A 20838-nucleotide genomic window follows, 5' to 3' on the forward strand; every position below is an offset into this window, starting at 1 on the left:
TGCAAATCCTTGAGATGGACACCGGGGACGGAACTATTATCACCCAATAGAGAAATATCCGATAGAGAATATATGATATTCCCAAGACAATCTGAGTGACCTAAAATATGGAAAAGAACGAAGAACGTAATATGCAAACAACTGAACAATATGAAATAAATGAAAACCAAACAGTGCGTGAGTGATGGATGAGGTGAAGAGGTAACGGGATGGAATAGACGAGATAGAGACTAGGGAGAGTTCAAGAGTGCGTGGGAGACAGAGAGAGAGAAAGAGACAGAGAGAAAGCAGACAGAATAAGTAGAAGTTATCAGGTAACAAAAAAGTCGTTACTGAGTTCATCAACAAAAGGAATCGGACATCACTTCAAAACAAAATCGTTGCACATATGTTGCATTGTATAATATAGTGAGCTGCATCTGCTATCTACATTCTATGAAGCCGTCGATGCACGTTGGTAGCAATGATCAAAATGGCAAATGCCATCAATCTAGAATGATGGACGATGGTAGAATTGCCATATCCAAGACCCGGCTAAATCACACAACAGCTTACTTAAAAATATATTGCTAGCATGAAACCTTCCACTGTTATCATGTTAACGTCATGGGAGCACCAACGCCACAGACTCCTAGCCATTCAAGACGACAGCCCAGCTAAATATTAATAAGGGACAATTGGGTGTATCATCATCAGCGACGCCCAGGTCCTCGGTATGACTAAAAGAAAACAGCAAAATGTACTCATCTATTTCTTGAAGGGCATTTCAAACAAGATATACAAGTGATATTACCCCATACCCATAGATAATTCCGAGAGTTAATTTTAATAATCTGTTGCATAATGTTCATGCACACAATCGCTAACACCATTTTGATCATTGTGTGTTGGTTGTCGAACTTCGACAGGAAAGATTTTGAGCTCTCTGAATAAATTTGAAACCCAAATCAAACAATGAAGTAATCTTACACCCAGATATTTCGTTTGTTTCAGCTTAACCGCTTGGATGGCCCAGTCTCTGGCCCGCGACTGACTCTGGATGTCGCCACAAGTCATTGAGTCTTCACTTATATCCGGCTGTAGGCTTACATGGTGGGTGGTGGATCTGGATTCAGCGCTCAGTGTGGCAGACATCTTTCAAATAAGGATTGGCCGGTGTACCCTTAATGAAAAAGGAAATTTTCTTACTTTTGTTTAAATGCAAACATTTCACTTATTAACATTTGGACACAATCCCTCATGATCTCATTGCGTGACATTATAAACAACATTGCAACAAATATAGAGGTACATTTTGAGAACCACTTGATTTCGATAGTTTTGAACCCGACATTTGTATATCATGCAATTCATTTTCCCTTACAATCACTGCCGATGTTCTCATCTAATAAATCCCAAGGCAAAAAAAAACTTGAAGTGAAACTTCCTTTCCCAGTTTAAAGCATTGACAAGTGGTCAGTTACTACCTTTTCATCAAATTCTTTAAAGCCAGAAATTTTTGTTTCTCTCTTCGACTTGCATAGTGAAATGTCAAGGGCTTACTCACACAAAATAATCGTTGGCTGGAGTGGCAAACGTAACTAGTACTTCCCAGACAGTCTGCTTAATTCTACGCAAGCAATAACATGTGCTCATTCCACCGGAAGTTGCGCCCTATCTTTGCTGGCGGTCATCGTAATCACAATAATTCAGATTTTAAAGCCCTTGGCTGTTCAATTTGCTCTGTCCATTTTCAAATCACACGTAAATGCATTGAGTAAAATCTGATGTCCTGTTGAAAATATATAGGATATAATATTGCCTTTTCTGTATTCTGTTCACTGCAATTATAAAAATCATAGTTTGCAATAATGTAACGGGGAAATCCCTTGCGATTCGTCGAGCTATTTCCCTGGTAATTTCCCGGTATACATTTTTCCTCTCGGTAAATGTTTTACCGGTAATTTCCAGGTAAAGTCATTTCCCGGTAAATGTTTTTCCTCTTTTTATTTATTTCACATTTGCTCTCCTCACATGACTTTCCTTAATATCGGGTAAAAGGTGGAAGGCTACAATATTTCCTATTGAAAATGACGCGACAACTAACTAATTAAGAATTTCCTGGTTTATCGCCCAATATTGATCCAACAACGTGGAACAAAAGTACCAATACGTAGAATATCATCAGTGCATTAATAAAAACTATCCAAATTGACACTGTTGCGTAAACATACGAAGCCGTACGCAAAAATGCGGTAATTTTGAATATAGGTAATAAGGTTTCAAGGACAGCACACATTCCCGAAACATGTTCTATGTTCTGGTTGTTTGAACATTTTAAACCCGTGATTAAATAATTATCATTTCAAGATCGTAAGGTCAAATCATCAATTACAGCCAATTGCAACACCAAAATCCCATTACATGCCTCAGTAACAGCAACAGTTCCCTATAACGTTACCAGGTCACCCAACAGAAAAATTGAGATCAGCAGAACCTCTTCAGAAAAGGAAAAGTTCTGTCAGCATCTATAGAGGAGATGGTGAGAGAGCAACAACAACACTGTGATAAATTTTCATAGAGCTTGTGGAGGAACCAAAATTGGAAAATTTATATATGTGATCTGCCTACCAATAGAAAGCAGAATTAAATTAATTGTACTCATTAAATTAATGACTGTCCGTATTCTGGCCAACATCAGTGGCCTCGACTTATCCTAAGAATAAAATATTCTCTGTTAAAATTCTGATATGTAAAAGAATAATAACAGTAAAAAATTTGATCTTATACTGCATGAGAATTGTCCCTTTACATCTGAGTCTGAGAACTGTTTTCCCTTCTTTTTGCTGAATGATTCTGCCGTCCTCCCCTCCTCACGAGAACTTAGTTTCTTAGATTGCAGAAAAATGCATGGGCAGGTTTACTAAGTGAGCAGCGTGGCATGTAACATCAAAATAAAGAGTCACCAAGCGCATTTCCATTCAATCCAAAATTATGCTATTGTATGTTTTTGTAAGCTTTATTGAAAAATTAAATGTCATGTAATGATTTTTTTTAAAAAAATTGAGTCATTTTTGAGAAGCATTCCGATTTCACGAGCTGCAGATTTAACTTTGAAGATTTTTATGCGCCCGCCAACCCACTCAGCCACCTCTTAATTTTATCTTAAATCAATTACTGTATTTTTTGCCTTTTTTCTCTTTGTCTTAAAGTTTGACTTCCGCCGTACAATCTCAATTCTATTTGTCATGAAAGTAGATTTCCTTGTAATTATAAACCAAATCAAAATCAAAATGTCCCCCACTGATTTAAATTTAACATTCATCAAAGCTTCATGAACATCTTTCCTTGATTAAAATTTCATAATTTATAAGAGGAACAATGATTTGATTTCTTATCGATGGAATTGCAGTGTATATCAAATTCAATAAATTGTGAAACTGAATTTACTGATTTCGTTTTAACAAGGGCAGAGGATTTTTTTTCTCATTTTAGATTGAATTAAATGCAAGTTGATTAATTAGATCTTTAAAAATCCCCGTGTTTCCCTCTTTTTGCGAAGAAAGCATATTAGCGAAAATTTCCACACAACTCAATACAAATATAATGATACATCAAACATGCTGATCGATCGAGTCACTTCTGATCTGGCGAGCATCACGAATCGAATAAGCAGGTGGAATAAGCAGATGATGTCGATGGAACACACTAAACAGTCCGCTCAGACAAGGCCAGACTGTTGATTTCTGAAATACACATGAAATTATAGTTTCAAATTCGAGTACAAATAATCAACGCGCACCAATCAAATTGTAAGATTTATTTATACCCACTGACAGTTATTGATTAGGGTTGCATCGTTTATAAGGGACAGAGATTAAAACCAAACCCAATCGCATTACAGTTGCTCGGTTATAAAACACAATCAGCGTTAGGTTTTTAATTACATCAGTAGGATATTGCCCCAATGAACTTTTGACACTACAGTTGCATCTGAATGTTAGAATGGGAAAGACCATTCGGCCAGATGTTAGGATGGTTTTTGTTCTAAGACCCCTTATCTTTCTCTCTTCTTATCTGGGAGGACAATCAGTCATTTTAAAGCAGCTTATTAGGTAAGAACATGCAATATCTATCTATCGATCTATCTATCTATCTATCTATCTATCTATCTATCTATCTATCTATCTATCTATCTATCTGTCTGTCTATCTATCTATGTATATATATGGCTACTATTGCGATGTGATCACTATTGTCCATAATTTCGAGTATATGAATTATTCTCATAAACCACATTATTTTGTGATCCCATTATGGGGTAGTAAGCCTTTGACTGAACTGCAGCCCAGGATCCCAGTGTAGCAATGTCAGCACAGAACCTACATAGAAAAGGCAGTCACAGTTGGATTAGATTTTCTGACATTAACTGTCATGAAACTTACAGGCTGAACGTTTCCAGGAGAACAGGTACTGAGGCACTTGCAATTAACACATTGATGTGATGTTCTAAATTTGAACAATCCTGTAAAAGGGACGATATTGAATAGATTTGTGTGGGCGAACTGGAGATGGGAGGTGAGATTTGGCAGGATGAGGAATATTCAGATCATTCCACACTGATCAGCACACAAATGCTCAACCTGGAAATTGTCCAGTTGTTCCCCCCAAAAAATGTTATCGCGTCGGTAATGGAAATTCAATGATAAATATGAATTCCCCAGTTTACCTCCTGTGTTATTGGTTAACCAAAAGTGCTCTGTGCCTTGTTTCATTCCAGGGGAAACTTGTGTCAGCCAGGCGGTGGTGGAGTTAGTAGGAGCGGGTGAGGGCGGGGCGTAATGGGAATAAACCATTGCATCCGAGGACGAGTCTGACAATGAGACACTTGGAAAACAGGAGTGAACAGGATGCCAGGGTTTTGTTGGCTGATGGTCGTCTCAGAATTTGAGCTCCGTTGCTTCATTCTCCCTAGAGCTCAACTGTGAACTTAATGTAGAACAGAACACGCGAGGTAACAGAATTCCTGTCGTGACAACTACCACTAATGTGAGTCTGTAAACTGTACTTAGAGCTCCGCATGAAGATCGCTTCCGGGTGTGTCATTGTGATAAGACTTAAAAGAGACCCAGTTGCAGTGCTGGTTTGCATAAAGAAAGGCGTTGAATTCACTTCCATTTATCTATTGCATTCAAAATGTAACCTGAGCTAAGCCAGTCCACCGCGAGAAATACTCACAAGCTTCAAGTGTCCTTGTGGTATTACAGACATCATTAATTTCAAGGGCAGAATTTGGTCTATGCACTGACATTGGTGCCCCAACTTTAATTCAATGAGCGGGCCTTTCACCCGCCATTTTCCCAATAACCACCCTGTCCATTGCATGGCTCATCATTTGATGAAAGATGTTGAGCTAAATCAAACGGTAAAATACTGAAATAAATGGAAATACATAGTTTGTAAAACGTGCTAACCATGCATTCCCAAAATAGTGGCATTCCGTTCTAATCTAATTCTCAAAATTGTAAGGTTCCTCAAATTGTCTTAACAGCATTTTTGTTACAATCACAGTTGAATTTAAATTGAAAAATATGACTTCCTTCTAAACGTTTTCCAGAACGGTGATAGCGCTGGGGGACGTGTAGTGGGGAGGTGGGAGTTGGGAGATGTGATGTTCCACTTACTTCCTGATTTCCGACTCTTGGTTTGGTTGGAGGAGATGATAAATTCCATTGTGCAACCTCTGTCCGTTCCTCAATGACAGCCCCTAACTTGATCATTTCAATGTCAATCTCCATACCCCGATTTCCTGAATTTGAGGTCTGTTCCACGGACAGTTCTATCTAATTCTCAAACAATCATGGATAAGCTTGTACTTACATCCTGTGGTAAACATTAGGGAGCGACCTATGACAGCGCCGAATCTGCTTAAGTTATCTCAATTATTATGCTTGACAACAAAATGCAAAACTCGTGGTTATTGGCTTTCACGAATCTGAGCATGTATGCAGAAACTGAAAACTTATTTTCCACAAGTCTGGTACAGATTCTATCAGGTTTAAATGTTGGTGTGCACTCTGGAGATTATAGTTTATCTGGTTAAGTATCTTGACATATAATGAAGTGGAATAGAAACTGTTTAATCAGCACAACCATTTATAGTGGTGCAAGTAATTCAGTTCCTGCTTGCTCGAATCCCCTGTAATTGTTGCAGGAATTTGCAGATTGGTACCAATTATATGCACGCCAATGGCATGCTGGGTCAATAGACCAAGCTGCAAACTTTTGTGTTGTTTTTTCTTTAGGGGTTTTCTGACGACAGCCTTAGAGTTTGGACTTCAATTCAGCTTATTTTTCCTTTTGCCAACCAATTTCATGACTGCTAGAGGAAGAGGAAGTTTTCACGATCTTACTCCTTGTTCGCATTTCTGTTCTTTTAACGACAAATGTGCAGCTTCTGAATATACTGCCAATGTCTAGAATCTGCTCCGAGGCAAAGGTCCAACCCATTTTTTAAAAAAAATAGAAGTTCGTGTCTTAGACGCATATCTTTGATCTGTATCTAAACCGAGATGACCTGTTACCTCGTCAGAGACACTGAGAATGTGAAAGCAGAAAACAAATTAACAATATTGGTTTTGTATTGTGGTCAGACATGTATTGCTCACCTTATCTATACATCTTTCATTCGCACATGTTTAAAACTATACTCGCTAAATAAATACGAAACATTTTTTGAGCGCCAAACTAAAACCACAGTCTACCGTGAGTGCGGAACCACTGGGGCCCTGATATTGTTCATCTGCAGTCGAATGCATCTTTCACAAGTTTCAGGTCGGCTAAAGGGAGTGGCTGTTTTTTTCCATTGCACTTTATGATTCCCCGCAAGTAATCAGACTGAGCGTTCCTCAATTGAGTCTTTAGCAAAATTCTCGAAACTTAAGTGACGGCAATTATGAAGCATTAAACAGCTATGTTTAAAGTAGTGTGTGAAAGTTGGCTGACATGTACGACAGCAGAACAATGCAGACATTAAGGGAGATATTTCATCACTCTAAATTTTATCGTGTTGTATTAAGCCAGAAAAATAAATCTGGGACAAGGATCCAACAGCCGCGAAGTGCTCAGGAAATTAAAGATGAATGACAGCACATCTACCATGTTGCCTTGATTAAAAGTAGATCAGACAATTGGGCAGAAATCTACACCAGCAAATGTTGAGTAGTAAAAAGACAGTGAGATAAATTTGCCCACGATATATTTATATATACAAAACCATGCAAGTTCCCCCAAGTACATAGAAAGAGCAGCAACGGTGAGAGTTGGCCCCTTAGAGAGTAACATATATTCATGGCTGGGATGAATGGGTTGGCTGTAATGTAGCTAAATTTTCCTATGGTGCAAAGAAGGAAACAAAACTGTGAGGCGGCTGCAAAGTGTCTGTCAAGGGATTGAGGTGGCGTCAGTGAATTGACAGAAATCTGCCCACCAGGCAGGGCAAGGCGATAATGTGTCAAACGGCCGAAGCCGAACAAGGATGGGGTGCTTGAAACTGGAGAGTTTTATTGAGGCTGAGGTTAGGTGAGATAAACGTGGTTGGACGAGACTAAGGATGATTGAAGTTGCCCAGCATTACACAATGCAATTGGCACCATGTTTTGCTTGAACTCCCAGAATTCTTTACCCTGTGAATAGCGTTCACAGACCTCACCCGTATGGGAGGGCCCAGACACGGTGTTGAAGAGACCTCAATTCAGGCCGAGAGGGAATTGGCAGGAGAGGCGGGAACGGCAGCGATCGTCAGCATGGGGTAACTCGAATTCTGAATCAAGGCGTCCTCAGTTCAGACACAGAAGGAAAAACGGAAGTGTTAGTCGGCAATGGAGATGGAAAGAGCATCGTCCACATGTGTTGACCAGGACTGCGGCGTTGTAAGTTCAGTGAGGGGTAATGGTGACAGGACTGGAAAGTGTGCATGATTTGCATCAGCATTCAGGGTTTCAGGCATACAGGGAGTGTGCTCGGTTTGAACCACAAACCTGGTTCAATTTGGAGAGTCCAGGGAGTGCAGTATGCATTCGCGGATTAGATCTATTTTGCCAGGTTAAATTACTTACACATCGAAAGAAATTTCAAGGATAACCTTTGTGTGTGTGTTTGTGTGTGTGTGTGTGCATGCGCGTGTGTGTCTGTTTGTGTGTGTGAACAATAATTCATCATGTCATAGTTAGGAAACATTATTGTTTTGCTGATATTGAGGTACTGCTCTGGGCCTGGAAAATCGTCCCTCTAACCTTTCTTACCTAGTCCAAAAATGTGCGGGCGAGGTTGATTGGCCTTTCTAAATTGCCCGTTAATACACCGAGATGCATAGGTTAGTGGGATTAGTGGGTAAATATGTGGGGATATGGGGATAGGGCCTGGGTGGGATTGCGGTTGGTGTAGACTCGATGGGCCATATGACCTCTGCACTGTAGGATTTTATGATTCTATGCACTGAATCAATTATACGTTATACTGGTGTACATTCCAATGGATGTGATTACCGAGCAGCCGAAGGGCATTGAGCATGGAACAATCCAAGAATGGCTTCTCAGTCTTTGGTTCACCAAAGATTTTCTTAGCAAACATGAATTACATTGACGTAGTTTTGAAAGACATTCTCTGTAATTACACAACTTGTGAACAAACCAACTCAGGGGGCTGGGTGCTTTAGCAATGTTTCTGCTCTCTTCTACATTCTTATCAGCCTGTGATCCGACCAAAGATTGGAGATTCAGACCTTGATGTTGTTAATCTCCTCCCTCAATATGGTCAAAACTGAAAACTATAAACACAGGTGGAAAATTCTGGAAAAATTCCGGGGGTCTGACAGCATCTTTGGAAAGAAAAGAAAGGTAATGCTTCGAGTCCCGATGACTATTGCCCGCAACTAAATGAAAATCTATCAGGGAAACGGCCAATGATTTGATAATATGGCCAATCACGATTTGTAAATTTCCTTAAACAACACGAATTCAGGTGATATTATGGGTGATGACGATATATCAGAACACAGATTTCTCAAGCAATTATTTTATCTTCCGTAACAGTTCCAGTTCTAAGCTTAAAGGGTCAGATTTATCGCCTCATTGATTGGTTATTCTCATAGGGGATGGATAGGGTAGAGGTAGAGAGATTCTTCCCGCTTAGACAGGATAGCAGGACTAGAGGGCACAGCCTCATGATAAGGGGGCGGGGGGAGGGGCGTTTAGATCGGAGTTGAGGAGGAACTTCTTCACTCAAAGGGTGGTGAATCTCTGGAATTCTCTGCCCGTTGAAGTGTTGGAGGCGACCTCGTTGAATATATTTAAGTGACGGGTAGATAGATTTCTGATAGACAAGGGAATTAAGGGTTATGGGGAGAAAGCGGGAAAGTGGAACTGATCCACTTCAGATCAGCCATGATCTTATTGAATGGCGGGGCAGGCTCGAAGGGCTAGATGGCCTACTCCTGCTCCTATTTCTTATGTTCTTGTATCAATGATTTGCTTTGCAAATATCAAAGCAGGGTGGTCTGGCGATGTATGCATAGGGCTTACATCTCCTTTCAACCTATACGTCTCCTCTCTGTCTGAAGCCGGATTGGAACAGGCTGTGTATTAAAATTCTAGGAATAATGCTTTTCAATAGAATCCATAGAGTGCAGGGTTATACTTGTTCCTTCCAACTCGAGAAAAGTAGCAACCTGAATCAGTTGTCTGCATTAACTTGGAAAAAGTTCAGATTTAGGACAAAGTAATTATGTTTCCCAATCGCACCGTTTATCTATCTTCTAAGTGTTTTTCATAAATATTTTAGAGTTGCCAATCTGCACTTCTCACCTTTTTCTTGCCTTTTTTTCTATTATGTTTCTCGCTTTATTGAAATTTGACCTCCCCCACGTTGCCTCTTTTTACCATAGTTCCTCCGAACTTTTGAGTGCTCCCTTGCTGTTCTTGTTTCTCTTTCGCTTTATATTTGATCTCGCACTGTTTTTGTTCTATATCTCATTATCTCTCGCTATGCTGCTTTCTCAATTTATCCTTAATTTCCCACTTCACGACAGTAAGTTCTTTCTCCAAATCAGGCCCGAGGTTGCTCCCTCTCTGTCCATCACAATTTGAGCGTTTTTTTTGTTTTATTATTCATTGATGGGACGTAGGCGTTGCTGGCTGGCCAGCATTTATTGCCCATCCCGAGTTGCCCGAGGCAATTGAGAGTCAAACACATTGCTGTAGCTCTCGAATCACATGTCGGTTAGAGCAAGCAAGGACTGTGGGTTTCCTTCCATAAAGAACATGAGTGAGCTGACAATCGGCAATAATTTTGTGGACATCAATAGATTCTAAATTCCACATTTTTTCTTTATTGAATTCAAATTTCACTTGCTGCCCTGACGGAATTTGAACCCTGCTCTGCAGATCATTAGCTGACTTTCTGGATTAACTGTATCCCGATAGTACCATTAGTCTATAGCCTCCTGGTAATCAAAAGTTATTGATCACGTTGCCCTTGCATCAGGTCAATGTTGTTCTCATAGAAATGGCCTTTCGAAAAGTAACAGGCGCCATTGTTCACACAAATGAAGCCTTTGCATTGTGCAAATTAATTGTTGGATTAGACCCCTGACAAGTTTTTTACGAGATTGCACAATCGGGCAGATATAAGCGATGACGGTGCATCGAAGTATTGTGCATAAACAGAATCACAACCTGTACACAACCAAAATGCTGCAACTCCTGCATCAATTTTTATCAAGTATGTAAGGATGTAGAATATAGGGAGGACCTTATCCAACTTGCAGAGTAGCGGTGGCTGAGGGACTGGTGCATTCTTGGAGAAGTCGGACCAGTACCATCCACTAAAAAGTGGGAAGTGGAAGACTTGGTGTCAAGGAGCAGTAAACCCCAACCACTGCATTAGTCTTTTCCTCCTCCCTCCTTCTCAGACCAAAAAAAAAATCACGAGAAGGTAAACGTGAAGGTAAGAGTTTTATAATTTTTCCTAAATCATTTAATTGGTGCTCAAATGTTGGTCAGTGGGGCTATAATGCTGCATTTGAGAGATGCGGCGGATCAGAGACGCTTCCAGCATCTCGGACAGCTGTGTCTGCAGGAAGTGCCCCCAATTGCAAATTCGTGCAGACCGCATGGATAATCCATTGGAGCAACAGTCGGATGCACTTAGGAGCATAAAGGTGGCGGAAAGCGTCAAAGATAAAGGCTTTAAAGACGTGGTCACGCATGAGATTCAGGAAGATAGATGAGCGACCGCTAAAGGGGCAGGCAGTTCGTACAGGGATCCCGTGTGGTCATCCCCGTTTCCAACACGTACACCGTTTTGGAAACTGATGGGGCGATGTCTTATGAGAGGATCACAGGACCGAAAGCCACAGCAGTGGCACCATGGCTGGCTCTGTTGTTAAGCAGGGAGGGACAAAGAACATTCGAACAATAGTTCGAGGGGCTCTGTAGTCTGATGTGCCGAGAGGCTCTTCTATCAAAAAGGAGAAGGTACTGGGGTTTTTGAGAAACATTAAGGAAGATAAATCCCCAGGGTCTGATGGGATATACCACAGAATACTGAGCGAGACAAAGGAGGAAATTGCTGGGGCCTTGAGAGAAATCTTTGTAATAATGCAGGTAATTACAGGCTGGTGAGTGTTACATCAGTGGTAGGGAAATTATTGGAGAGGATTACTCGAGACAGGATTAAATCCCACTTGGAATTAAGCAAACGTATTAGTGTGCAGCAACATGGTTTTGTGAAAGAGAGGTGTCTCACTAAATTGATAAGGTTTTTAGAGGAACTGACGAAGATGACTGACCAGGGTAGGCGAGTGGATGTTGTCCACACGGACTTCAGTCAGGCATTTGAGAAGGTATTGCAAACTGGTGCAAAAGGTGAAGCTGCATGGGATCAGAGGTGAGCTGGGAAAGTGGATACAAAACTGGTTCAGTAACACGAGACAAAGAGTAGCAGTCGATTTGGAGAAAAATGGAACTGGTTTGATTAGTAAGTTTGTGGACAATACAAACCTTTGTGGATATGCAGATAGCGGTGAGAACCATCAAAGGATAAGGCAGGTTATAGATGGTTAGAGATTTGGGCAGGGTGATGGCAGAAGGTGTTTAATCCAGACAAATGTGAGGTATGCATTTTGGAAGGTCTAATACAGATAATGGCAGAACCCTTAGGAGTATTGAAAGCAAAGGAATCTGTGTATATAAGTGCACAAGTCCCTGAAAGAGGCATCGCAGGTGGTGAAGGTAGTCAAGAAGGCATAGAGCATGCTTGCCTTCATTGGCCAGGGCATTGTGTTTAAAAATTGACGATTCATGTTGCAGCTTTATAGAACCTTAGTTAGGCTTCACTCGGAATATGGTGTTAAATTCCTGTCGCCACACTACCAGAAGAATGTGGAGGCTGTCGAGAAGGTACAGAAAATATTTAGGCATGTTCCCTGTTATGGAGGCATTAGCTACGAGGAGGGGTTGGAGAAACTTAGTTTGTTTTCATTGGAACGACGGAGGTTGCAGAACGACCGAATGGAAGTCTACAGTATTATGAGAGGCATGGACAGAGTGGATGGTCAGTAGATTTTTCCCAGGATGAAAATATCAATTACTAGGGGGCATAGCTTTAAAATAGATATATAAGGCAGATCTTTTACACAGCGTGTGGTGGGTGCCTGGAAGTCACTGCCGGGGCAGTGGAAGCCGTAATGATAGTGGCTTTTGAGCGGCATCTTGACAAATATATGATTAGGATGGGAAAAGACGGATATGGTCTTGGAAGGGTAGGCAGTTTTAGTTATGTCGGCAGCGTGGTCGGTGCAGGCTTGGAGGGCCGAAGGGCCTGTTCCTGTGCTGTAATTTTGTTTGTTCTTTGTTCGTTGTTCAGAGTTTCTTCCACCAGGACCAAAAGGTGGTGCTGTAAGTAGACTTCAATTGCTACATGACTGTCCGCTGCAGCATCTGTCTTCTGCAGTTTGGCAAACCAGAATTGTCCCCATCTCTTAGCATCTCCAATGACGCACAGTGTTATCTTTTACAGGTTGACAAAAAATCGAACATTTCTGACAAGAAATCTCCCTCCTTTTTATCCCTCAACTCCTGAAATAAAAAGCACATCACGTTTGCAATAGAATTTGTGTGTTTTGTTTCTACACGACGATCTTTGTGACTCGACTACTCTCCAATAGATCACTGTCCATCTCCTCTGAACGTCCTTAGGTCTGAAATGGATAGCTTCAGACTTTCCTCTCCTGAACGCCATGTGCCACCATTTTATGCACTGACTTCAACCTGCAGTGGCATTTTGCAATTTTATGCTCCCATCGACATTTTCTTCTGGGCCACCAAAGTGGTTTAATGCATGATTTTAGACTGAGGCTCTCTCTTTATTCGCTTGACATAGAATGAGAAAAGTGGGCCCAGTACAAATCGTAAGGTCAAAGTTCTGCATATCGTTGTGTGAAAACTGCCAATTTGAGTGTGCCCCATTATCCCGACATTTTCGCTCTCAATGTCTTTCTGCAAACTAATAGCTTGTTCCGAACTAGGTGTGTTTTCCCTCTCGTTTCCAATCATACATTTTCCAACGATCCCGACGACGTTTGGAATTGGAGTCAAGTAAATTGCTTGGACACATTAAGATCCAGGTAGAATTTTTCTATCAAAAGTTCAAGGCGTTTTTTTGAATCCAATTTACCTGTAATTAACCCATGATGGGATTTTCAGATCATGTCTGTACATTGGAGATATAATGTACGTAAAGAGCAACTGGTCTGAGTATCGAAAAACTATTGGAGGAATGATTGCCACTAAAAGCGTGTGAACTCCCAGGAACTGATGGCCAGATCCTTAGGACTTTTTTTTAAATTAACAGCTGCAAATACTGAAAATACGATCCCACTGTTAAGGAAAGGCATATAGGGGATGACAGGATCACTTAGACAGAAATTGACAGTTGGGTAAGGGTGGGAGGGGGAATTAAGGCAGTTTGGTACACTTTCATAGAATAGCTGCATTTACATTTTAAAAAAATCTGCACTTCCTCTTTCATGGAACCACACAAAGCCAAATATGTAATGCTGGCCTCATTATGATGCATTAGAGAGTTAAAGTGATAGGTGAACAAGGAAAAGGGCGGGGCCTCAACCTATACAATAGAGTTCCAAAGAACACTTAATTTAATAAAAGTTTCTTCCCTGAGGAATGGAACAGCCCACCGCGAACACAGTATAAATAATGTGTAAAGTACAAGTAATCCCTGTTTCACTTGAGAGATGGAGGAGATGGTTAAGCTTCTTGGCGAACGTAATCGCTATTTCCCCGGTTAACGTCAGAACTCTCTGTGGTCTTCACCCTTTCTTTGGCAAATCAACTTTGAAACATGCCTGTTATATTTTGGTAAGGCTGTGGCCATCTGCTTAGAAACAAATATTCCGCATCACGCTATTGAGTAGAAGACGCGTTCAGTATGAAGATGAAACTCTTTAACATCCCGCATCTAAATCGATCAAACAATAATTGCTGCCTTATTAACGGGGTTGTCTAAAAAAAAACCGCTTGAATTTATGCACTAAATCTATGTAAGAGACACACCTCTTTTTACAGCCCTTTTCATCATAGGCCCCAATATTGCCTTTTTACTTCTGGCGTGAAGTTACCATAGAAGCCAATTTTCATCGGAAAAGCTCCTCCAATGACGTGATCATCTGCCTTGCTGATGTTGATTAAGAATATGCTCTGGACATGATGGCTAATTCCTCATCTCCTTTGGAAAAAGAGCCCTGGCAGCATATCAGAAATCTCCTCTCAATGAGTTACAATTGTAATACTCTGCCAGTAGAGGGAGTATCCACTTGTCAAATAAACGCTTTGAAACAACAACTTAATAAACTAATGTTTCAAAATAAAGGACTCGACTGCAAAGTTCAAACTGTATATGAAATGTAACAGTCAAATAAGGGTTGAAGACTTGTGTCATTAAAAAGAAGTGACATTGAGATTTAAGGAGATGGCAGGAATTTGAAAGAACTTTGTGGTATGCATAGTGATAAGAAATGAGATAATCTTGAAGGATAGCTTACGAATCTAGGTCAAAATAACTCGTAGATCAATAAAGGGCGGGAGTTAGAATTTCTGAGAAAAAAAAAGGATGATTTCTGTGCGGCTACACGAATAGAGTTTTTGTTCAAGTTGAAAAGCAGCGCCCGAATACGGAGTTGAATCCTGTATCCTCAGATGAAAAATTTACCGACTGAGTTATGCAAGCTTCTACCCGAACAGTGATACAGGGAACTTCATTGGCTGCTCTCCAATATTACATGAACTGGTGGCGGCCGATTTCCCTCTTAGCATTTTCCTATTATTTGGCTGTTTGGGTTATAGTGAATCTTGAGCTGAGGTGTTTTTCAAATGTTGCCATTGCGCTTTGTAAGACTGCCTGTTTGGAAGAATCAATTGTATTTCAGATTTCCCTGAACACATTTTTCGCATTGACCCACAGCGAGACTGGGTGGACAGCGATCTCGTTCTGCCTTCCTGGGTCTTATGAAGAGTAAAGTGAGGATTAATTTATTTTTCACAGACGGCTCGCTGGACATATATAACACATTAAAACCATTAAAGTTATGAAGTTATATCAAAGAAGTACATCGGTTAATCTATTTAAGGAAAAAAATCATGTCAAACAATTGTGTTTTGGGTGGGAGAAAAAGCAACACGTGAACAGGGAGTTGAACCCTGGCCAGTCAGATTAAAAGCCTGTTGCGCTCCTGGCTGAGCTACCTCAGCTCCTAGGCGTCCGCTCTGTTCCGGCCTTGAACCAGCCATTCATTCACAGTGAGTTGTCACTTGAATGAGAGGACCGTAGGGACGTGGGGTTCATCTCCATATTGCCCTGAAAGCAGCCGGTCAGGTAGATAAAATGGTTAGCTAGGCATATGGGGTGTCCTAATATGTTAAACAAAGCATAGAATATAAGAGCACGGAGGTTATGATGGAGCTGTATATAATGATTGATAACTTACAGCTACATTATTCTATAGTATACAGAATTCTGGCTTGAAACTCTCTTTGGAAAGTGATTTCGCTGGAGGGGATACAAAAGATATTGACCATGAAGTTGCCTCTGATGAGGAATTTCAGCTATGATGAGTGACTGGTGAGGATGGCGTTGTTTACCTCCGAGCTGAAAAGTTTGAGAGTTGCAGATTTGTTCGTGATCATGGGAAAGTGTGATGCCATCCACTTTGAGATCAAAATGACAATTAGTTTATCTTTCTAAATCTCAGAGTGCTGAGTATGTGATATATTTGGCAGAACAAGGTCCTCATTAAATCCTTCAATTTCGATCCTTACTCTGTCTTCCTTGTGCGAAGTCCAACAGTAGTTCAGCCTTGCCTTCGTTTGATAATGCACTTGTCCCATAAACGTGAATTCAAATCATTGTGCTACCTTTCTGCGCATTTCACTGAATAACTTTTGAATTCGAAACTTTTGAACTGTGCGAGATCATGAATTTTCTGAGGTCCAATGCATGTAGGAATTCTACAACAATGGAAGAGCACTTAGGAGTATTGACAGGCAGAGAAATCTGGACGTGCATGTCCACGGATCACTGAAAGCGGCAACAACGTGGATAAAGTAGGCAAGAAGGCATATGGCATGCGTGCATTCAATGGTCGTGGCACTGAGTGTATATATAAATGTATATATCTATATATATATAAAATTCAAGCTCTGCTGCAGCTGTAAAAAACTTTAGTTCGGCCTCATTTCGAGTATTGTGAACAATTCTGATCGCTACACTACCAGAACAATTTGGATGCCTTGGGGAGTGCGCCGAAGAGGTTTCGTATCGCGTTGCCTGGACTGGAGGGTTTTACCTGAGAGGAAAGTTTTGCTGTCACTGGAATAACGGAATTTGAGAGATGACCTGATGGAGATTTACAAATTATGCGTGGCATGGACAGAGTGGACAGCCAAACGCTGTTTCCTCGGGTAGAAAAGTTAAGTACTAGGGAACATAGATTTAAGGTACGTAGGAAAAATTTTTATAGGAGATATGCAAAACATTTTTTGTTACACAGGGGATGGTGAATAGCTGGAACATACTGCCCGGGAATGCGGTGGGAGATATGATAGCGCTATTTAAGGTGGAACTCGATGAACACACGAGTAGGATGGGAATGGAAGGATCCGGACTCCAGCAGTGTAAGCGGCTTTACTTTAACACTTAAAACGCACTTTAATATTAACTGAAAATCAACTTTAACTAAACATCATTTAACTGAAAATAGATGCGACCGAGGTTATTTGTTGGTCTTTCTCTCGGTTAGAGTGGAGTTCGATCATTAATCTTAAAATAATCATGATGAATTCCTTCTGGGTTCTGGAATAGCATTACTTATGACGGAGGGCACTTGAAACGTCATAACAGACAAGGCTGAGAACCATCTGGTGCAAAACAGGATTGAAATATATCCGCGTTTGAATGTCTGGAGCAAACGCAAAGTGACCAGTGGCTTTCAAGACACATGAAAGAGTGTGATTCATTTGAAAATGGAGGTTGAAAAGCATCGCCTGAACAGGGACTTGAACCCTGAACCCTCAGATTAAAAGTCTGACGCTCTACCGACTGAGCTATCCGGGCTCCCACGCTGTTGTCGCGAAGCGCCCTATACTGGTCGGTCTGAATATCACATGCTTGAAGTTTTGCATTCCTTCCAGCTATCATCTAATATCTTCAGATTGTTTCTATCACACAAGTAGTCTCCATAGGGTTTGAGACAGTCACTGCCTTCCCCTCAATTATCCAGCTCTCTCACTCAAACATCAGTGCCTCGCCAAAACTTGTTTGACGAATTGTTGTCACGAAACCCGAATCCTTTAAAGAAAGCCAATTCCTAACGTTCACTTTTAAACATTGTTTCGTCTTGGCCATTATTCCTGTGAGGCTCGCGGTGAGATAGTGATGGGGGGGGGGGGCGGGGGTGGTGCGTGCGGATATGGATGAAACGAAACTAACCATAATGAAAATTTATTTTCGTACATTACATCTTCAACCTTACGACATCTGCAAACACTTTAAAATTATTGAAGGTGTTTAAACATGGACACGTCTGGAATTAAGTGCAAAATTTGACAGACAGGAAATGGGTGGGAATCGATGAGGGAGAGATGTTGGAAAGGGGTTTCAGCTCGACCTTGGGTGTGATGGAATCAAAGAGTATTATGACAGGTGGAATTATCCAGTGGATTCATGGATTCCATCACCCAATTTTATTTACGCTGTTTAATTTCCTTCTGAATTCATCAAGCACCGAGCGCTCATGGACCAACGCAATCACAACGATAACTAAGTCCCTTCCTGGTGACTCTGCTGTTCTGCCAATGAAGCCATTCTACACCGGTGCCGGCGGAGCCATGTTGCTGCAGGTCGGACCCTGAAGTGTCCCTGTTTGAGTGGTGATGTCCTCAGCAGTGGCTGCATTATTGTGCTGCGAATTGATGTCAAAACATTGAATCCACTTAAAATTAAAGTAACTGACATGAAATGTAAGGATTCCTTTTCAATGCGAATGACATTTCTCAACACCTAATAATTATGTGAAAACTTCATTGTTGCTTTTTGACATTGCTGTCTTTCAAAGAATTAGACACTAAGTTTCAAAATTAATAGATACACTGTAGGTTGTTGGCACCGTCTTGTCACTGGGTCAAGTATGCGACTCAGTAAATTTGTGAAGATTATGTAATGTCAGGTGCCCAGAAGAGGATGCAAGCTTTCTTAATTGAATCGCAATGGAAGTTAACTAACTGATCCACCTACTGAAAAAAAAAAATCAGCGTCCGTATGTTAATAATAACAATGATATAACTTTCATGGCAGCTGACCGGCGCCGGATTTGAAGAAGGAATGTTTCTAAGCTGTTTAGTCACAGACACAAGATCACCACTTACACCCATGTGCCGTGACTTTACTTCCATTCAGTTTGGTCTTGTCCCTGAAGGATTTTAATTGCCAATTCCTGCTATTTGTAAGTTTCTGCTTCTGACACCACTGCTTATTTACTTATTGTGCATGCATTGTCACCTTCAAGGCGGATCGTTCCCACCGTATAGATTCACCCCGCACATTTCTCCAGAACATTGATAATTTTTCATTCCCAGGTTCCTCTCCAAATACTGATGAAGAATATTTGTGTGAGCAGAATGTTTAATTGATTCTTTTTCATGCAGAACTTTCAAAATCCAGGCACTTCCATGAGAAATAAATTAGCTGAGTTTTTCGCACAGCTGTTACAAATGGTTTTAAATCTCTGCCTGTTTGTACCCACCAATCCGCTAGAGGGACTTATTGATCTCCAACGTGTGGCTCAATGCCTCGCAGCATCTTAAATCCATTACTTAATTCATCTCCGAAGCCTCATTCTTCCAATCAGACTTTGGAACACTTTTAACAAGATTTTCGGCTTCAGATTCACTGCCCTCTCTATATCCCTAATGCTGGTATAGGGACGTCCCATATTTGAAGAATGCTATTTGAAGAATTGTCGATAGATATTCCAGAACAAAGAACAGTACAGCACAGAAAACAGGCCCTTCTGCCCACCAAGTCTGCGCCGCTCATTGGTCCAAATAGACCATTCGATTGTATCCCTCCATTCCCAGTCTGCTCATGTGACTATCCAGATATGTCTGAAACGATCCCAGCGTGTCCCCCTCCACCTCCCTACATGGCAGTGCATTCCAGGCCCCCACCACCCTCTGTTTAAAAAACGTCCCTCTGATATCTGAGCTAAACCTCGCCCCTCTCACCGTGGACCTGTGACCCCTCATGATTGTCAACTCCGATCTGGAAAAAAAGCTTCCCACTGCTCACCTTATCTATACCCTTCATAATTTTATATGCCTCTATTCGGTCTCCCCTCATTCTCCGTCTTTCCAGGGGAACAACCCCAGTTTTCCCTATCTCTCCTCATGGCCAAGACCCTCCATTCCAGGCAATATCCTGGTAAATCTCCTCTGCACTCTCTCCACGCGTCCTTCTGGTAGTGTGGAAACCAGAACTGGACACAGTATTCCAAACGTGGCTTAACCAACGTTCTATAGAGCTGTAACATCAGACTCCAGTTTTTATACTCGATACCCCGTCCTATAAAGGCAAGCTTTCTATATGCCTTCTTCACCACCTTTTCCACCTGTGCTGCCACGTTCAAGGATCTGTGGACTTGCACACCCAGATCCCTTTTTGTGTCTATATTCTTGATGGTTCTGTCACTTATTGTATAACTCCCCCCGCCCCTACATTAGTTGCACCAAAATGCATCACTTCGCATTTATCTGGATTAGATTCCATCTGCCATTCTCTGCCCAATTTTCCAGCCTATCTGTATTGTCCCACAACATTCATCGCTATCAGCAACTCCAGCCATCTTTGTGTCGTCCGCAAACTTACTGATCACACCAATTCCACATTCTTCCAAATCATTTATATATATATATCACAAATAGCAGAGGTCCCAGTACAGGGCCCTGCAGAACACCACTGGTCACAGATCTCCAGCCAGAAAAAGACCCTTCGACTGCTACCCTCTGTCTCCTGTGGCCAAGCCAGTTCTCGACCCATCTAGCCACCTCTCATTGTATCCCATGAGATTTAACCTTTTGCACCAACCTGCTATGAGGGACCTTGTCAAACGCCTTACTAACATCCATATAGAAGACATCCACGGCCCTTCCTTCGTCAACAGATTTTGTCACCTCATCAAAAAACTCCACCAAATTTGCGAGGCACGGCCTCTCTCTTACACAACCATGCTGT

The 20838-nt window shown here is 41.3% G+C and overlaps 1 non-coding gene across 1 annotated transcript; it reads right to left on the reverse strand.

The window, feature by feature from the left end:
• Positions 1 to 17591: 17591 nt before the first annotated feature.
• Positions 17592 to 17664, reverse strand: trnak-uuu (transfer RNA lysine (anticodon UUU)). The gene has a single exon. It is a non-coding gene; the product is annotated as a tRNA-Lys (tRNA).
• Positions 17665 to 20838: the final 3174 nt, after the last annotated feature.

This window comes from Carcharhinus amblyrhynchos, chromosome 13 (genome assembly GCF_965287045.1).
Source record: "Carcharhinus amblyrhynchos chromosome 13, sCarAmb.v2.hapA, whole genome shotgun sequence".
Lineage (NCBI taxonomy): Eukaryota > Metazoa > Chordata > Chondrichthyes > Carcharhiniformes > Carcharhinidae > Carcharhinus > Carcharhinus amblyrhynchos.